Source organism: Magnolia sinica, chromosome 9 (assembly GCF_029962835.1).
Source record: "Magnolia sinica isolate HGM2019 chromosome 9, MsV1, whole genome shotgun sequence".
Classification (NCBI taxonomy): domain Eukaryota; kingdom Viridiplantae; phylum Streptophyta; class Magnoliopsida; order Magnoliales; family Magnoliaceae; genus Magnolia; species Magnolia sinica.
Genome location: NC_080581.1, coordinates 86,995,875 through 87,010,710, shown reverse-complemented (window position 1 = coordinate 87,010,710; position 14,836 = coordinate 86,995,875). Strand labels below are relative to the sequence as shown.

Below are 14,836 nucleotides of genomic sequence, written 5' to 3'. Positions count from 1 at the left end.
TTCGGGCCTCTTTAACGTGAATGGCTTGATTTTCTCGGATCCCTGGTGTGTAATTCCATCGATCTTGGTCCCCTGGAGTCCATCCCTTGCTTTGGGTGTCATTAGAGTGTCAAATCCATGGTTTAAGCATCCTTTTTCAGTTCATGCTTGTAAATACACTCTGCATCACAAACACGATTAAATCAGGCTATTAAACAGTATCAATGATTGTAAATCCATACAATAACTGGGTCTGATATGTAATATTTGACCCTCAACATAACCCCCAACCAGCATTTTGCTAGTCCCGAGCAAAATATGCGAAAAGTAAGTTGAGAATTACAGAACAATTTCTATAAACTCGGGTGATTTTTGTAGAATAATCCAGATATGAGAATTCTCAGATTCATGAATGTTGGATATTACTTTCTCCTAGACTCAAGCGCACGGTAAACTTCCTAATCAAGTTCAAAGTATTATTCCATTAATTAGAAAAAATTCTAATCATTGAGATCTATGAGCATACAGTATAATCTCAGCTTATCATCATTAAAATTCACTTCTCTATTTCAGGATATCACTGGTAGCCAATAAAAAGATTCATGATAACTAAAACTTGCCTCACAAATCATCTTTTCATTCCTTCAGCTTTTGATTTTTCCATTAAAAGTGACACCAAGAAGGAGAATCAAATCCTCACCTACAGGGAGCAAACCTATGATGAAGACTGTATACCCAAAATTTTCACATATCATTTATAGGGAATTAAATCTACACCTATAGGGAGCAAACCTATGGTGTAGACCATTCGCCGAATCCTTTCAATTCCTCAGGTTGGTTCCTTTCAAGCTTAGTGATCACCAAGTTAATCCTTTAATATCGAACTGAACCCTTAATGTGCAAGCGAGACGTGTTTTGTGAAATCCTGACTCAATCAATGTTTACAACTTCTAATTTTGGATTAACAATTCAAACTTAACTATGAATTCCAACATATACTGAATCTAAGCGTCTTAAATTACCAACATCACGTATCTTGAAATTCCAAGTGCCCTAGATGGCCATCAAAATCCCTTCGAATTTACAAGAAAGTCTAGAAAAATTTAAAAAAAATTTACAATTTTTGCTCAAGACCAAGAAAATGCTGATTAGGAAACCTAATCTCCCACCCCCAACCTAAAATCTACATTGTCCTCAATGTAAAAGAAATAAGCATGCAATGCACATGGGACAACAAAAATATAAGAGGAGTGATGGAAAGATAGTACCTGGACGAAAGAATCAAAAAGGCTTTCCAAAGATATCTACGTAAGATCGGGTCAGCACAAGAGAGAAACCAACAGAAGTAAAATAAAAATAACAAAAATGAAATCCTACCTACACCACTTTCGCAGGTACTCTCGATTGCATTTAGCGTATGCAACAAGCCTTTAAACCCCTAGGTTACCCCTAGTGGACGAGTTGTAGTCTCGTGAGGGTTTGCAGTAATGTTACCCACAAACATTGAACTAACTAATGATAAAAACGAAATGAAATGAAGAGCTGGGTTGCCTCCCAGGAGCGCTAAGTTTACCGTCTTCAGCCAGACAAATAAAGCAACTACTCTAGTCCTAAGAAAACAGGAAACCTACCTATACCTCCATCAGACTAGGAGATCAATCCTGGTAAACAGGATCAGTCAGAGGCATGGACATGTCCTCTGAATCAAATTTCTCGACAAATGGTTTTAATCGATGGCCATTGACTTTAAACTCCTTGCCATTGTCGGGATCTCTTACCTCAACGGCCCCATGAGGAAAAACAGTAACAACAATGTAAGGGCCGGTCCAACGAGATCGAAGCTTACCCGGGAAGAGATGTAATCGAGAATTGTACAAAAGGACCTTCTGACCAGGCGTGAATGATTTTCGCGAAATATGTTGGTCATGAAATGCTTTCATCTTGTCCTTGTAAATTCTCGAATTATCGTACGCATCATTCCGGATTTCTTCAAGTTCATTCAATTGAAGTTTGCGTAGCGAGCTAGCGTTGTCCAGATTGAAATTAAGATTTTTGATCGCCCAGTACGCTTTATGTTCCAGCTCCACAGGCAAGTGACAAGCCTTCCCATAGACAAGTCTAAAGGGAGACATTCCAATAAGAGTTTTAAATGCAGTACGGTATGCCCATAAGGCATCGGTCAATCGGATTGACCAATCCTTACGATCTGGGTTAACCGTTTTCTCCAAAATGTGTTTGATCTCCCTATTGAAAATCTCAGCTTGTCCACTTGTCTGTGGATGGTATGGGGTGCTCACCTTATGAGAGATACCGTATTTCTTCATTAAGCTCTCAAATGGTTTATTACAAAAGTGTGAGCCCCCATCACTAATGATGGCTCGAGGCGTTCCGAATCGAGAAAGGATGTTCTCTTTTAGGAATTTAATGACCGTGCGATGGTCATTCTTTCGACACGGAATCGCTTCGACCCATTTAGTGACATAATCCACGGCGAGCAAAATATACAGATTCCCAAACGATTGGGGGAATGGTCCCATGAAATCGATGCCCCAGCAATCAAATGCTTCAATGATAAGGATGGGATTCAAAGGCATCATATTTCGACGGGACAATGCTCCCAATTTTTGACAACGCTCACAAGCTTTGCAAAACTCATGAGTGTCCCTAAACATAGTGGGCCAGTAAAAGCCACACTGCAGAATCTTGGCCGTGGTCTTTTTAGCAGAAAAGTGACCACCACAGGCCTCTGAGTGACAGAAGGAGATGACGCTCTGATGCTCATCGTCTGGTACACATCTCCTTAGAATTTGGTCTGGGCAATATTTAAATAAATAAGGATCATCCCAGAAAAAGTTGCGCACCTCGGTGAAGAATTTCTTCTTATCTTGCGCAGTCCATTGTGTCGGTATAGCACCTGTAGCAAGATAATTAGCAATATCAGCGAACCAAGGTGAATGGGAGACTCTGAACAGTTGTTCATCAAGGAACATGTCGTTGATATGGGTCGTCTCAAGGGAATCAGAGGTATTAAGGCGAGAAAGGTGATCGGCCACAACGTTTTCTACTCCCTTTTTATCTTTAATTTCCAAATCAAATTCTTGGAGTAGAAGGATCCATTGTATCAGGCGGGGCTTAGAATCATTCTTCAAAAGAAGATACTTAAGTGCCGCATGATCTGTATAGATAATGATCTTGGATCCGATCAAGTAGGACCTAAATTTGTCCAAGGCGAACACTACGGCTAAGAGTTCCTTTTCCGTAGTCGAGTAGTTCACTTGGGCAGGATTTAAAGTCCTACTCGCGTAATGAATGACGTAGGGCCTCTTATCTTTTCTCTGGCCTAGGACCGCCCCAAGAGCATAATCAGAAGCGTCGCACATAAGCTCAAAAGGAAGGCTCCAGTCGGGTGGCTGCATGATAGGTGCAGTGGTTAACGTGCCCTTAAGCTTGGTGAAAGCTTCCTGGCACTGCTCAGTCCACTCATACGGAGCATCCTTTTGAAGAAGATTACATAAAGGACGAGAGAGAAGACTAAAGTCCTTTATGAATCGCCTGTAAAATCCTGTGTCCTAAGAAGGATCGCACGTCTCTGATGTTCTTAGGTGGAGGTAGGTTAGAGATAAGATCGATTTTTGCCTTATCTACCTCGATTCCTTTGGACGAGATGATATGCCCAAGGACAATTTCCTTCTGAACCATGAAATGACACTCTCCCAATTAAGTACCAAGTTCTTTTCTTCACATCTTTTCAGCACACATTTAAGACTTTCCAGGCACTTGCTGAAAGATGGACCATAAACAGAGAAGTCGTCCATGAAGACCTCTAGATATTGCCCTACCATATCAGAAAAGATACTAAGCATACATCGCTGAAAGGTGGCAGGGGTATTACATAGTCCAAATGGCATCCTTCGATAGGCAAAGGTGCCGTAGGGACATGTAAATGTGATCTTTTCCTGGTCTTCAGGGGCTATCTCTATCTGGTTGTAGCCCGAATACCCGTCAAGGAAACTGTAATAGGAATGACCAGCTAACCTTTTCAGGATCTGATCAATGAATGGTAAAGGAAAGTGGTCTTTCCTCGTGACGGTATTCAACTTCCTGTAGTCAATGCACATTCTCCAACCAGTAGTGACTCTAGTTGGCACGAGTTCATTATTAGCATTGGCTACGATGGTGATTCCGGACTTCTTAGGGACCACTTGAGTTGGACTCACCCATTGACTATCAGATATAGGGTATATAATACCCACGTCTAATAGTTTAAGAACCTCGGCCTTAACCACTTCCTTCATATTTGGATTTAGTCTACGTTGTGGTTGCCGAGCGGTTTTTGCATTATCCTCAAGATATATGCGGTGAGTACAAATCGAGGGATCGATTCCCTTGAGGTCCGCTATCGTCCATCCCAGAGCTCCTTTATGCTCAATGAGAGTAGATATAAGCATACTCTCCTGTTCTTTCTCCAGGTGGGCAGAGATCACCACCGGGTATGTCTCATCTTGACCTAAACAGGCATATTTCAAATCAGAGGGCAAAGGTTTTAGGTCAAGCTTCGGTGGCTTGAGGTTAGACGGTAGAGGCACTACATCGGTTTGTGGCAATTCTTCAAATTATGGCCTCCACCGGTTAACTTCAAGTACCGGTGCAGTATCAAGCAAGGCACACGTCTCCCTAAGCATGTCATCACCAAAATCATGGGAGTGGGCCAGGCATGTCTCCAGATGGTCGGAGGATAAGGTCAGAGGCGTCGTATCTTCCACGAAAGAGTCAATCATGTTAATGTCGTGGAAATCGTCATCATCCTCTGCGTTGCTGCTGTTATTGAAAAAAATGTTTGACTCCAATGTCAAATTTCCAAAAGACATAGTCATGATACCATTCCTGCAATTGATAATTGCATTTGACGTGGCAAGGAATGGGCGACCAAGAATGACGGGAATCTGAGTGCTCATGTTATTGATGGGTTCGGTGTCCAGGATGATAAAGTCTACAGGATAGTAAAATCTATCGACCTGGAGTAACACATCCTCAATTATCCCTCTTGGTACACGAACAGAGCGATCAGCAAGTTGTAGTGTGGTTAAGGTGGGTTTTAATTCACCCAAACCTAACTGTTTGTATACCGAGTAGGGAATCAGATTGACGCTCGCTCCTAAGTCAAGAAGTGCGTTATCAATTCGATGGTTCCCGATCACACATGATATGGTTGGGCTACCGGGATCCTTGAATTTTTGTGGCACGTCTTGCTTCAGGATGGCACTCACTTTCTCAGTCAAGAAGATTTTCTTTTGAATAATTTTCCGTCTTTTGGTCGTGCATAAGTCTTTCAGGAATTTGGCATATGAAGGTATTTGTTTAACGACATCAAGTAGAGGAATGTTGACTTTCACCTGTTTCAACACCTCTAGGATATCCTGAGAGTTAGAGAGAGGTTTTGGTGAAACCAACCGTTGGGGGAATGGAGCAACTGACTTCTCTAGAAGTTCTGGTTCTACTTTTTGTGGGGTATCATTGGATCCATCATTGTTGTCCTCTTCTGGTTCTTGAGGCTTTTCGGGCCTAACCGGAAGAGTTTTATCAATGATCTTCCCACTCCTAAGAGTGGTGATGGATTTAGCATGCCCCATCTGATTTGAAGAGCTGGGATCATTATTTTCGTACTGCGGTTTAGGATTGGGGAGAGGTTGTGCAGGAAGCATCCCCTTTTCTATAACCGTCATACGAGAATCTATCTTTTGCATAAAATCTGTAATTCCCCGCATTGCCTGAGCCAGCTCTTGTATGGGATTTTGAACTGGTTCCTCTTGAGGTTTCACTTGATTTGGATTTTGATTGAAGAAACCTGGAGGAGTCGCCGTTTGTCCATTCCTCCAACTAAAGTTGGGATGATTTTTCCAGCCAGGATTGTATGTGTTGGAGTTAGGTCCAGTAAAAGGTCTTTGATAATTATTTACGGCATTGGTTGTTCATTCAACACTCCTCGAAAGGCAGGTATTGTAGGACAGTTTTCAGTTGTGTGAATGTTGCAATCACAGATGCCGCAAACAATTTCATTGACCTTATCCTTCTTTCCTTCCATGGCCTCAACTTTCCTTATGAGCGTAGTAACTTTACACTTGAGATCATCTTCTTCTTTCAAGAGATATAATCCACCTTTCTCCTTTAATTGAGTCGGCTTAGACGTGGTGTTCGCCATTGGGTAATAGTCTCATGATTGTGTTTTTTCAGCCAAACTGTCGAGGTAGTCCCATACCTCGTCGACATCTTTATTAATGAACTCTCCATTACACATTGTCTCGACCATTTGGCGCATGGAAGATGTCAGTCCATCATAGAAAAAATTTATAATGCGCCACGTTTCAAATCCGTGTTGTGGGCATGAACTGACCAAGTCTTTGAACCTTTCCCAACATTGGAAGAATGTTTCATCTTCCTTTTGGGCAAAGTTCATGATTGCTTTTCTGAGGGTAATCGTTTTATGATGTGGGAAGAATTTTTTTATGAATTCCCTCTGCATGTCGTTCCATGTGCCAATGGATCTAGGACGTAGTGAATGTAACCACGTCTTAGCTTTCTCTTTTAAGGAAAAAGGAAAGAGTTTCAGCCTAATTGTATCCTCAGATACATTAGGAAAACATAATGTAGCTATTATCTCATCGAACTCTTTCAAATGTGAATATGGACTTTCAGATTCAAGTCCATGGAATTTGGGAAGGAGTTGGATAACTCCTGGCTTGATGTCCATTTGTCCTGTATTTTCAGGAAAAATCATGCATGAGGGCATACTCACTCCCGCCAGTTGTAGATAATCTCGTAAAGTACGAGGTGGGGGTGCCTGTTGCACCTCATTCTCATCTTGGGTATCCTCCACCCTAGGTGGAAGTAGAGGAGGTTGGTCTTCAGCCATAACCTCAGTTAACTCAGGGGATTTCGAGCGGTGTCTAATCCTGCGATGGATAGTCAACCCCTCAACCAATCCTCCTTCAGTCAAGAGACGTCGAGTGTCGTCACGGGCCCACTTGGGCATGAAAACACTCGCAGCCCTCGATTAAAAACCTAATCCTAAGAAAGGAAAAGAAAATCTAGAAAGAAAGAGAGAGTTGGAAAGAATTTACCAAATTGGAGTCCTAAGTTAAAAACCTGCAAAATAAAATAAAAATAAGTTAGATTCTAAAAAGAGAAGAATGATCCTTTAAAAGAAAAATAACAGTAAATTAATTTCTAAAAGAAGGTATTCTTAAAAGAAAGTGGAAATTTCTAAAGTAAATTACGGAAGATCTAAACTAGAAAGTAAATTATTAAAAGAGAACTGAAAAATAGAAAGTAGGGAAGGAGCTTACCGAGTTAGAAATTTCTATCTTAAAGGCCTAAAAAATAGGAAGGTTAGTTTCTAAACAAAAATTCTAAAAATAAATTAAGAAACAAATTAGATTCTAAGAGAGTTAAAATTACTAAAAATAAAAGTAGAAAGTTAATTAAGAAATAACCTAGTTTCTATTTCCTACAGATGAGAGGATACTAGAATTAGAAAATTTCTAAGATTTAAACCTTAATTCTAAAAACAGAAAAAAGTAGAGAATTTTAGGAAAGAATTACCAATTTAGAAATTTATGTCAGGATCCTACAAAACAGGAAACAAGTTAGTTCTAAAAATCAAATAGAAATAAGAATCTAAACTAAAGTTAATAAAATCCTAATCTCAAACTAATTTTAAAACTAATTAATTTCAAAGAATCGTAACCGTCAGTCCCCGGCAACTGCGCCAATAACTTGTTCACTCCCCAAGTATAGGGTTGTGATGTAGTAATAAACTCGGTAAGACCGAGGTCGAATCCACAGGGACTGAAACTTGTACGTTTCCTGAAACTAGGTAGAAATAGAACTAGCCTAAGATGCAATCTAAATCAAATATAAATTATGAATAATGGTGAGAGATTAATGTAAAACTTTAAGGAATTTAAAGGAAAGAAACTAGGGATTCAGAGGATCCACTTGTAGGGATTAGGGAGATCTTTTGCCTGCATCAAGAATTATGGAAATCAAACTGAACCTACTTGATCTAGTCTTCACAAGATGAAAGGTATATGAATTAGAATGGATTCCATCATCTAACCATGCCCAGGAGACAAAGCAAACAACATGATTAAACTAATTACCAACCAATCAATAATGTATGAAGATTAGGAAGGGTATCGCCATCCGACCATGCCCATGAGACGATGGTGAACAACAGGGCTTCCTGACGTCATAAACATTAAAAGGGGAAAAGAAATATTTAAAGTCATTGCAGACCCATTGTAATTTCAGTCACAACAGACCATTAAAGACTAAGAAAAATATTCCTTTAATAATCAACTAAAATCAACATCAGTTCAGTCTAAACAAAAGGCACAAGCAAAAAGGTCCCCCATCACGCTGCAAGCTTCACCTCTTAGCCCTAGCTAAGAGGTTCAGCCCAACATGAATGGGTTGGATCCAAAACAAATACAATAGAAAGAAAAGAATAGAAAAAAGAAAAAAATAAAAATTACTTTCCTAGCTCCCTGTCGAACATCCCACGTTGAAGCCTTCCAAAACGAGCCCTCCTGTTGCCTCTCTTTCTCTATCTGACGTCCCCTATTCAAGCATACCCCCTTCTCCACGTTTGGAACTCTTTTTATAACTTTTGGAGTGGTAAAAATCGGATTTGGGAAGCTATCGCACGCGCAGCGAAAGCCTTTTCGCAGCCAAGTTCGGGGCTTCATAACTCTCGCGTTCCTTGCATTATTTCTGTAAAATCAGCGTCTCTTGAAAGTATTTTGGCTGGTCTACACGATGGACGGTTCAGATCTGTCATATGATCAAAGATGGTGGGCCACAACTGCCTGGAAAATCCGATTTCGCGGACGTGCATAGCCTTTCGCACGTCCGACGCTGATGTGATCGGTGGGCCCCACAGAGGTATTTTCGGGGAAATCCACCCCATCCATTAGATTCAGGACGAAATTTCAGTCAAGAATGAGTGGTTTTGAACGTCCATTGACGCAGTCCAGAGAAGAAATCAATTCAAAAATCGTTTTGAACATCGCAGGACCGCCTGTTTGTGGCCTCTGTATCGCGCACGTGTGCTTGCATGGGTCCAAAAGTTCAGCAAGATTTTGTAGTAGTCGAGGCCCTCTACACGATGGACGGTTTGGATTGTCCACTTGGACAATGTGTGGGGCCCACTAGCGTCCGTAAAAATGGACAGTTCCGTCCGTTACACGGCGTGAAACGGCAATTGCCGTATTTGGGAAGAAGACGCTGCTAACCCGTTTTGGTGCGGCTCGCGTGCGTTGTGTACCTTATGTGCACGCTGTATAAACGGAGCCCATTGTGATGTTCTATCAAAATCTAAACCATCCATTTATTTCCTCATCTTATTTAAACCGCTGAGACCAAAGTTGAGACAGTCCCAGATATCAGGTGGGCCCAGAATCAATGGTTTATGGGCTGATCTGTCAGTTGGAGTACTTCCATAGTGATCCGAGGGCTGAAATTTGATATGTACGGTTAATTTATGGTCCTCAGGCCATGTATAAAGTGTTGAGCCAATCAGATGGCGGGAACTATGTGATCTTGCATTCTTCACCAATTTCGGGCCTCTTTAACGTGAATGGCTTGATTTCCTCGGATTCCTGGTGTGTAATTCCATCGATCTTGGTCCCCTGGAGTCCGTCCCTTGCTTTGGGTGTCATTAGAGTGTCAAATCCATGGTTTAAGCATCCTTTTTCAGTTCATGCTTGTAAATACACTCTGCATCACAAACACGATTAAATCAGGCTATTAAACAGTATCAATGATTGTAAATCCATACAATAACTGGGTCTGATATGTAATATTTGACCCTCAACAGGATCCAATAACCTCGCGGAACTACGAGCAATTTATGACGGTATGGTGATATGTCTAAAAAGAGGGCTGACCAAAGTGATAGTTGAATCAAACTCTAAAGTGGTGATTGACCTTCTCATGGGAAAGTCAGGCACCCCATGGAGATGAAAACCTTGGGTTGCTAGGATAAACATCTTGAAGCAGTTGGGCAGCTTCACCTTCAATCACACTCTTCGAGAAGGAAACAGCCCGACAGACAGTATGACTTGGGAAGGGAGTGGGAATCAGTCGACAACTCTGCATCTTCATACGGCTTCTCTCCCGACGCAGGTGTGAAGTCCGATTTTCCTAGATAAAGTTGGTCTAGGGTCTATCAGGACCGTCTCGTCTACTCTTACGCTGGTTGTTTTTTCAGTTTCTCGGTAATTTTTGTACATAGGCGGTCAAATTGTGACCCCTTACGATAGGCCCCCCATGATATTTTTGTAGCTGGGGCTGCCTGAATGGCCTTCTTATCATTGTAGGTTGTATAGCCATTTTAGTTGATCTCAATGAATCATCCTTTTCACCAAAAAATAAAAAATAAAAAATAAAAATCTAGGTACAGGATTGGCCACTGACACTACGAGTAGCGAGGTTGCTATTGAACAATGCTTTGTAGGCCCCATTTTTATGTATTTTTTAATCCATGCCATCCATCTATTTTTCTAGATCATTTCAAAGCCTTAGCCAAAAAATAAGACATATCCAAACCTCAAGTGGACAATGTTGTCCATCTATTTGTTTTATCCACACCGTTCATTTCTCTATTTTCTTTATTACAATAATGCGATCGAGCTGTGACATGTACGCGTCATCCAACCTGTCCACCACCACTTATTAGGCCTAGACTATGATATAGCCTAATTCATCACTCGGGTGAGCCCTAAAATCTCTCCCAATCTGCTTTTGAAAGTAAAAATCAAGTAGATAAAAAAGTCACATGGGCAAAATAGTGGGGATTGAAGCTGCCTAGAATCTAATATTTGTGTTTTCCCTTCATCTATATCTATGTGTACTTATGAACATGTTGGAAGATAAATAAACATCAATATGGGCCCCAAGGAGGTTTCAACAGTATACATCATTTTCACACTATTTCCTGTAATGTGGTCTAATTGAGCTTTGGCTGTGATTTAATTTTGGGATCATTCCCATCCATCTTTTCTTCCATAGCAATTTCAGGCATTAGGCCTTAAAAAAATAATAATAAATAAAATAAAATAAAAAGAGGTTTCTCCATATTATAAGTGGACCACATCATAAGGTCCGCTTGCTTCTTATAAAATTGTATTAATAGAAATTCATCTTTTTTCCATTGGTGTGGTCCATTGGAGATTTTGATCAGCTTATATGTTAATATATCATATTGGAATGGCCGAATGAAACAAATAGACATTACGGATATGCACCACATTCATTAAGGTGTTTCCTGTCGAACACATGTCGATCCAACTTACACTACAGCTCCTTCGAATGCACGTCAAATGCTTTCACTGAACTATGAGTGGTTGTGTATCCACCTGAGAAGATGTTACATCTGGGTATGAAGACTCTGGAAATAATCAAACCCCACACTGACGCACACCGACCCACATCGAACCCCTAAAATAGTACCAATTTACTCCGACTTGCACTGCAACCCCTATAAATGCATGTTGAACTTTCACCAAACTACGAGTAGGTGCGTGTCCACTTGAGAAGACGCTGCATCAGGGTACAAAGACTCCAAAAATAATCATGAAATTACGGTCCAAAGTCAATAAACGCTATGATAGGAGGTAGAAAGTAAGGCTAAGTCCTAGAGGAGGTGAATATGACCTTTTAAAAATTCCTAACTTAAATTTCTAAAGTCCTCCAATCACATAAGATATAGATAAATGAATTCAACTCAAATCTAAAACATGAATATAGTAAATCATAGTGTGTGTAATTTATCAAACATGTGGGCTACAATAAGCATATGCATTTATGAAAATTCTATAAAATTAAAACCAACAATAAACAAGATTCATTCAACCCATTGCACTTTATGTATAGTGGTTCGGCTATGTGCCTATTCCACTCCCAACTGATGCACTCTCTCCTAGAGTGTACCGGATTTCACTATCATAATGGTTTTAAATCAAATTTACCATAAACCTTTACAAACTAAACGAGGTCTACACATTTAACATTCGTTGATGGCCTATACAAGCTCTTAATGAGTTTGGACCTCAAACTGAACAAAATGACCTACGTAAGGACAATACATGTATGCTCCCATCGGAGGCCTACATAAGGACTTGGCGAGTTTGATTTATTAAACTCTGAAATCCAATTCTATACAAGAATCAGTTTTCTAGACAAAAAAGACTCAAAAATAACTTTCTTACTCAAAGTGGATGAGCCTTCTTCTTCGGCTCCATTGAATAACAACCTTGAAGAAAATGTGCCTTTGTAGTGCCAAGGTAAGGGAGAAAGGTAGGAGAACCTCACTTACAATCTCTCCCTTTGTCAATTACGTGACAAAAACTATTCTAAACATTGTCACATGACAACCAAAAATACAAATACAATACGGTCCTCAAAATTACATGTCTCACTTGATTTTATCCATAATTTACAAATATAACTTAATACTCAACAGACATGAATACATAATTTTCATTGCTCCCCCTAAATCCCTACACCAAAAAGGCTTGTAAAAATGATATATGTACACCTTTGGTGGGATTATGTTCTCCTCCCTTTTGTTAGTGATTTACAAAAGATGCAGCAAGATAATCACACACACACACACACACACACACACACACACACACACACACCTAGCAATCACAATATGTCTAAAACACAACATCTAAACTACATATCATCCAAAAAATACATAACATATACATGTATACCAATATGCTCAATCTATATTCAGGTTATCAAAAAGAAATATATGACCGGGATAGTCAATGACTAATCAACACTAAACACTAAGAACTCCTCTATCTATGAGAGCTCTACTCCCCCTGACTCAATGGTCTCGCTACTGATACGTCATCACGGCGACAAGTCAGATATCCCAAGATCTCCTAAGCGATGTGTTGTAAACTCTGAATCATCTACTCCAGACTGGTCAGACACTTGCTGTGTTGGATCTACTCTACCTGAATTTGAGTATGAGTCGATCGAGTTTCCGTTTGTGTCGCAAGTAACTGATCCATGTGGTCTTGCTATCGAGCTAATGGATCTGATGCGGTAGCGTCTGGCCTGGCCTAGTGTGGTTGTGAGGGCTCATTGGGTAGTGTGCCACCAACATCTATTTGTACAAGCTCTCCTGCATCTGGTTCTTCCTCCTCCGGTGGTGGGAGATTCATCTTCTTTAAGTTATTGCATGTGATATTTGTGGGAGGTACAAGGGTATCATTTACCGGCTAAAATTCGTAATCCCTTGCTAATGGGCAAATAAGATGATTGAACGACAAAGTTGTCGGTTGATTTCCTCTCACGATATATGCAATATAATGTAGAATGATAAAAGGAAGACAAAGTCTAACGTATGACCTGACATTGTAAAGTATATCAACCATAAAGCACGCCGAGTCAATATGGTTAGACCCCTTTGGATAGACATGCATAAAGAAGATCGAGTGAAGAAGCCTAAACATACTATAAATCATGGATAACCAAAGGGCATTGCTTTTTATCCATGGCTTATCACACCTATTGCAAAGAAACTTGGTCATCATCAAACGTACCTTTAGGAGTTCAAGTCATAATCTCGTTGGATATCTCTAGACACTAGAATACTAATTAGTTTGGTATACCTACAGGGGTAACCTGAGTGAGACTGCCACCATTATCAACATCAATGGATGGGTGATGAAGGATTGAGTTTTTACATTTAGACAAAAATCTATATACACATTTCCTTTGAACCATACCCCTGAATTTCAGTATATTTTCCCAACCTATGGATCATAACAGTCATCTACGCGTTAAGGTTGAATGCACTTAACGTCGACGCTACGTTCATAAATAATCTTATGACCTTTGTATTTTCACAATGGGGTCTAAAGGCTCATTGGATGGTTCAGATGCACTTGACAAGGGCCGAGGAGATGGTGAGCGATGGGAAGCATGATTAGCCCTCTTAAGTGCCAGTTTTTTCAAGCGGATTGGATGAGATGACCTGACATCCATTGGAGCCTTCCCTTTGTTATCTTTTGACATGGTGTTGATTGGTATAACACAAGGATAGCAAGAGGAACTCCAATTACGCAACCAATTGACAACACAAAACCCTATAGATGAGAAAAAATGCAACTAAGCTATGGATTGTGCTGAGAGTCTAAGTTATTTTGACTTCTAACCATGATTTCTTGATGATTCAGACCACCAATCGAGAAAAAAATAAAGTGAAAATGTAGAAGAACACAAGAAACTTAGAATGCCAAAGGAAGGAGACAGCCACCGACAAAGAAATGCACCAAATTGAAAGAATGAGGCTTGAACATGAAGATTTGCTTTCAGAAACCATGGATTTTGAGCCTAGACTCAAGAAATCACTCCTCCTTGAGTCTGCTATTGACTAAGAACACAAAACCCCCAAAATCGGAATATGAAAATGAAATGCCGCGTGGGGTTTCATGTTGTTGACCCGATACTTCAATGACATCGAAGGGATTCTCCGATGCCATCGAGACATCCTGATGATGTCACCGAGGACCCATCAAATAGATAAATTTAGGGAGCACTACCTTCTAACTGTGTCAAAAAGTATTTTTCTGAGAAGTTTATACAAAATTTAGGGTTCCTAATCCTGACATACACACTCATGTGTACAATAAAAAATGAGGCTTGAATCCTCAAATATATGTGTAAGCACAATAAACGGTTAGCCAATCTATATAGCATACACTCCGATGGACTTCCAGAGATCTTCAAATCTATTGGAATCTAATGGCTTGGTCAAGATATCAGGTAATTA

General features: G+C 40.2%; 1 non-coding gene across 1 annotated transcript; it reads left to right on the top strand.

Moving 5' to 3' along the window:
* The first annotated feature begins 6,344 nt into the window (after positions 1-6,344).
* Positions 6,345-6,451, top strand: LOC131257086 (small nucleolar RNA R71). The gene has a single exon (XR_009177106.1). It is a non-coding gene; the product is annotated as a small nucleolar RNA R71 (small nucleolar RNA).
* The last annotated feature ends 8,385 nt before the right edge of the window (positions 6,452-14,836 follow it).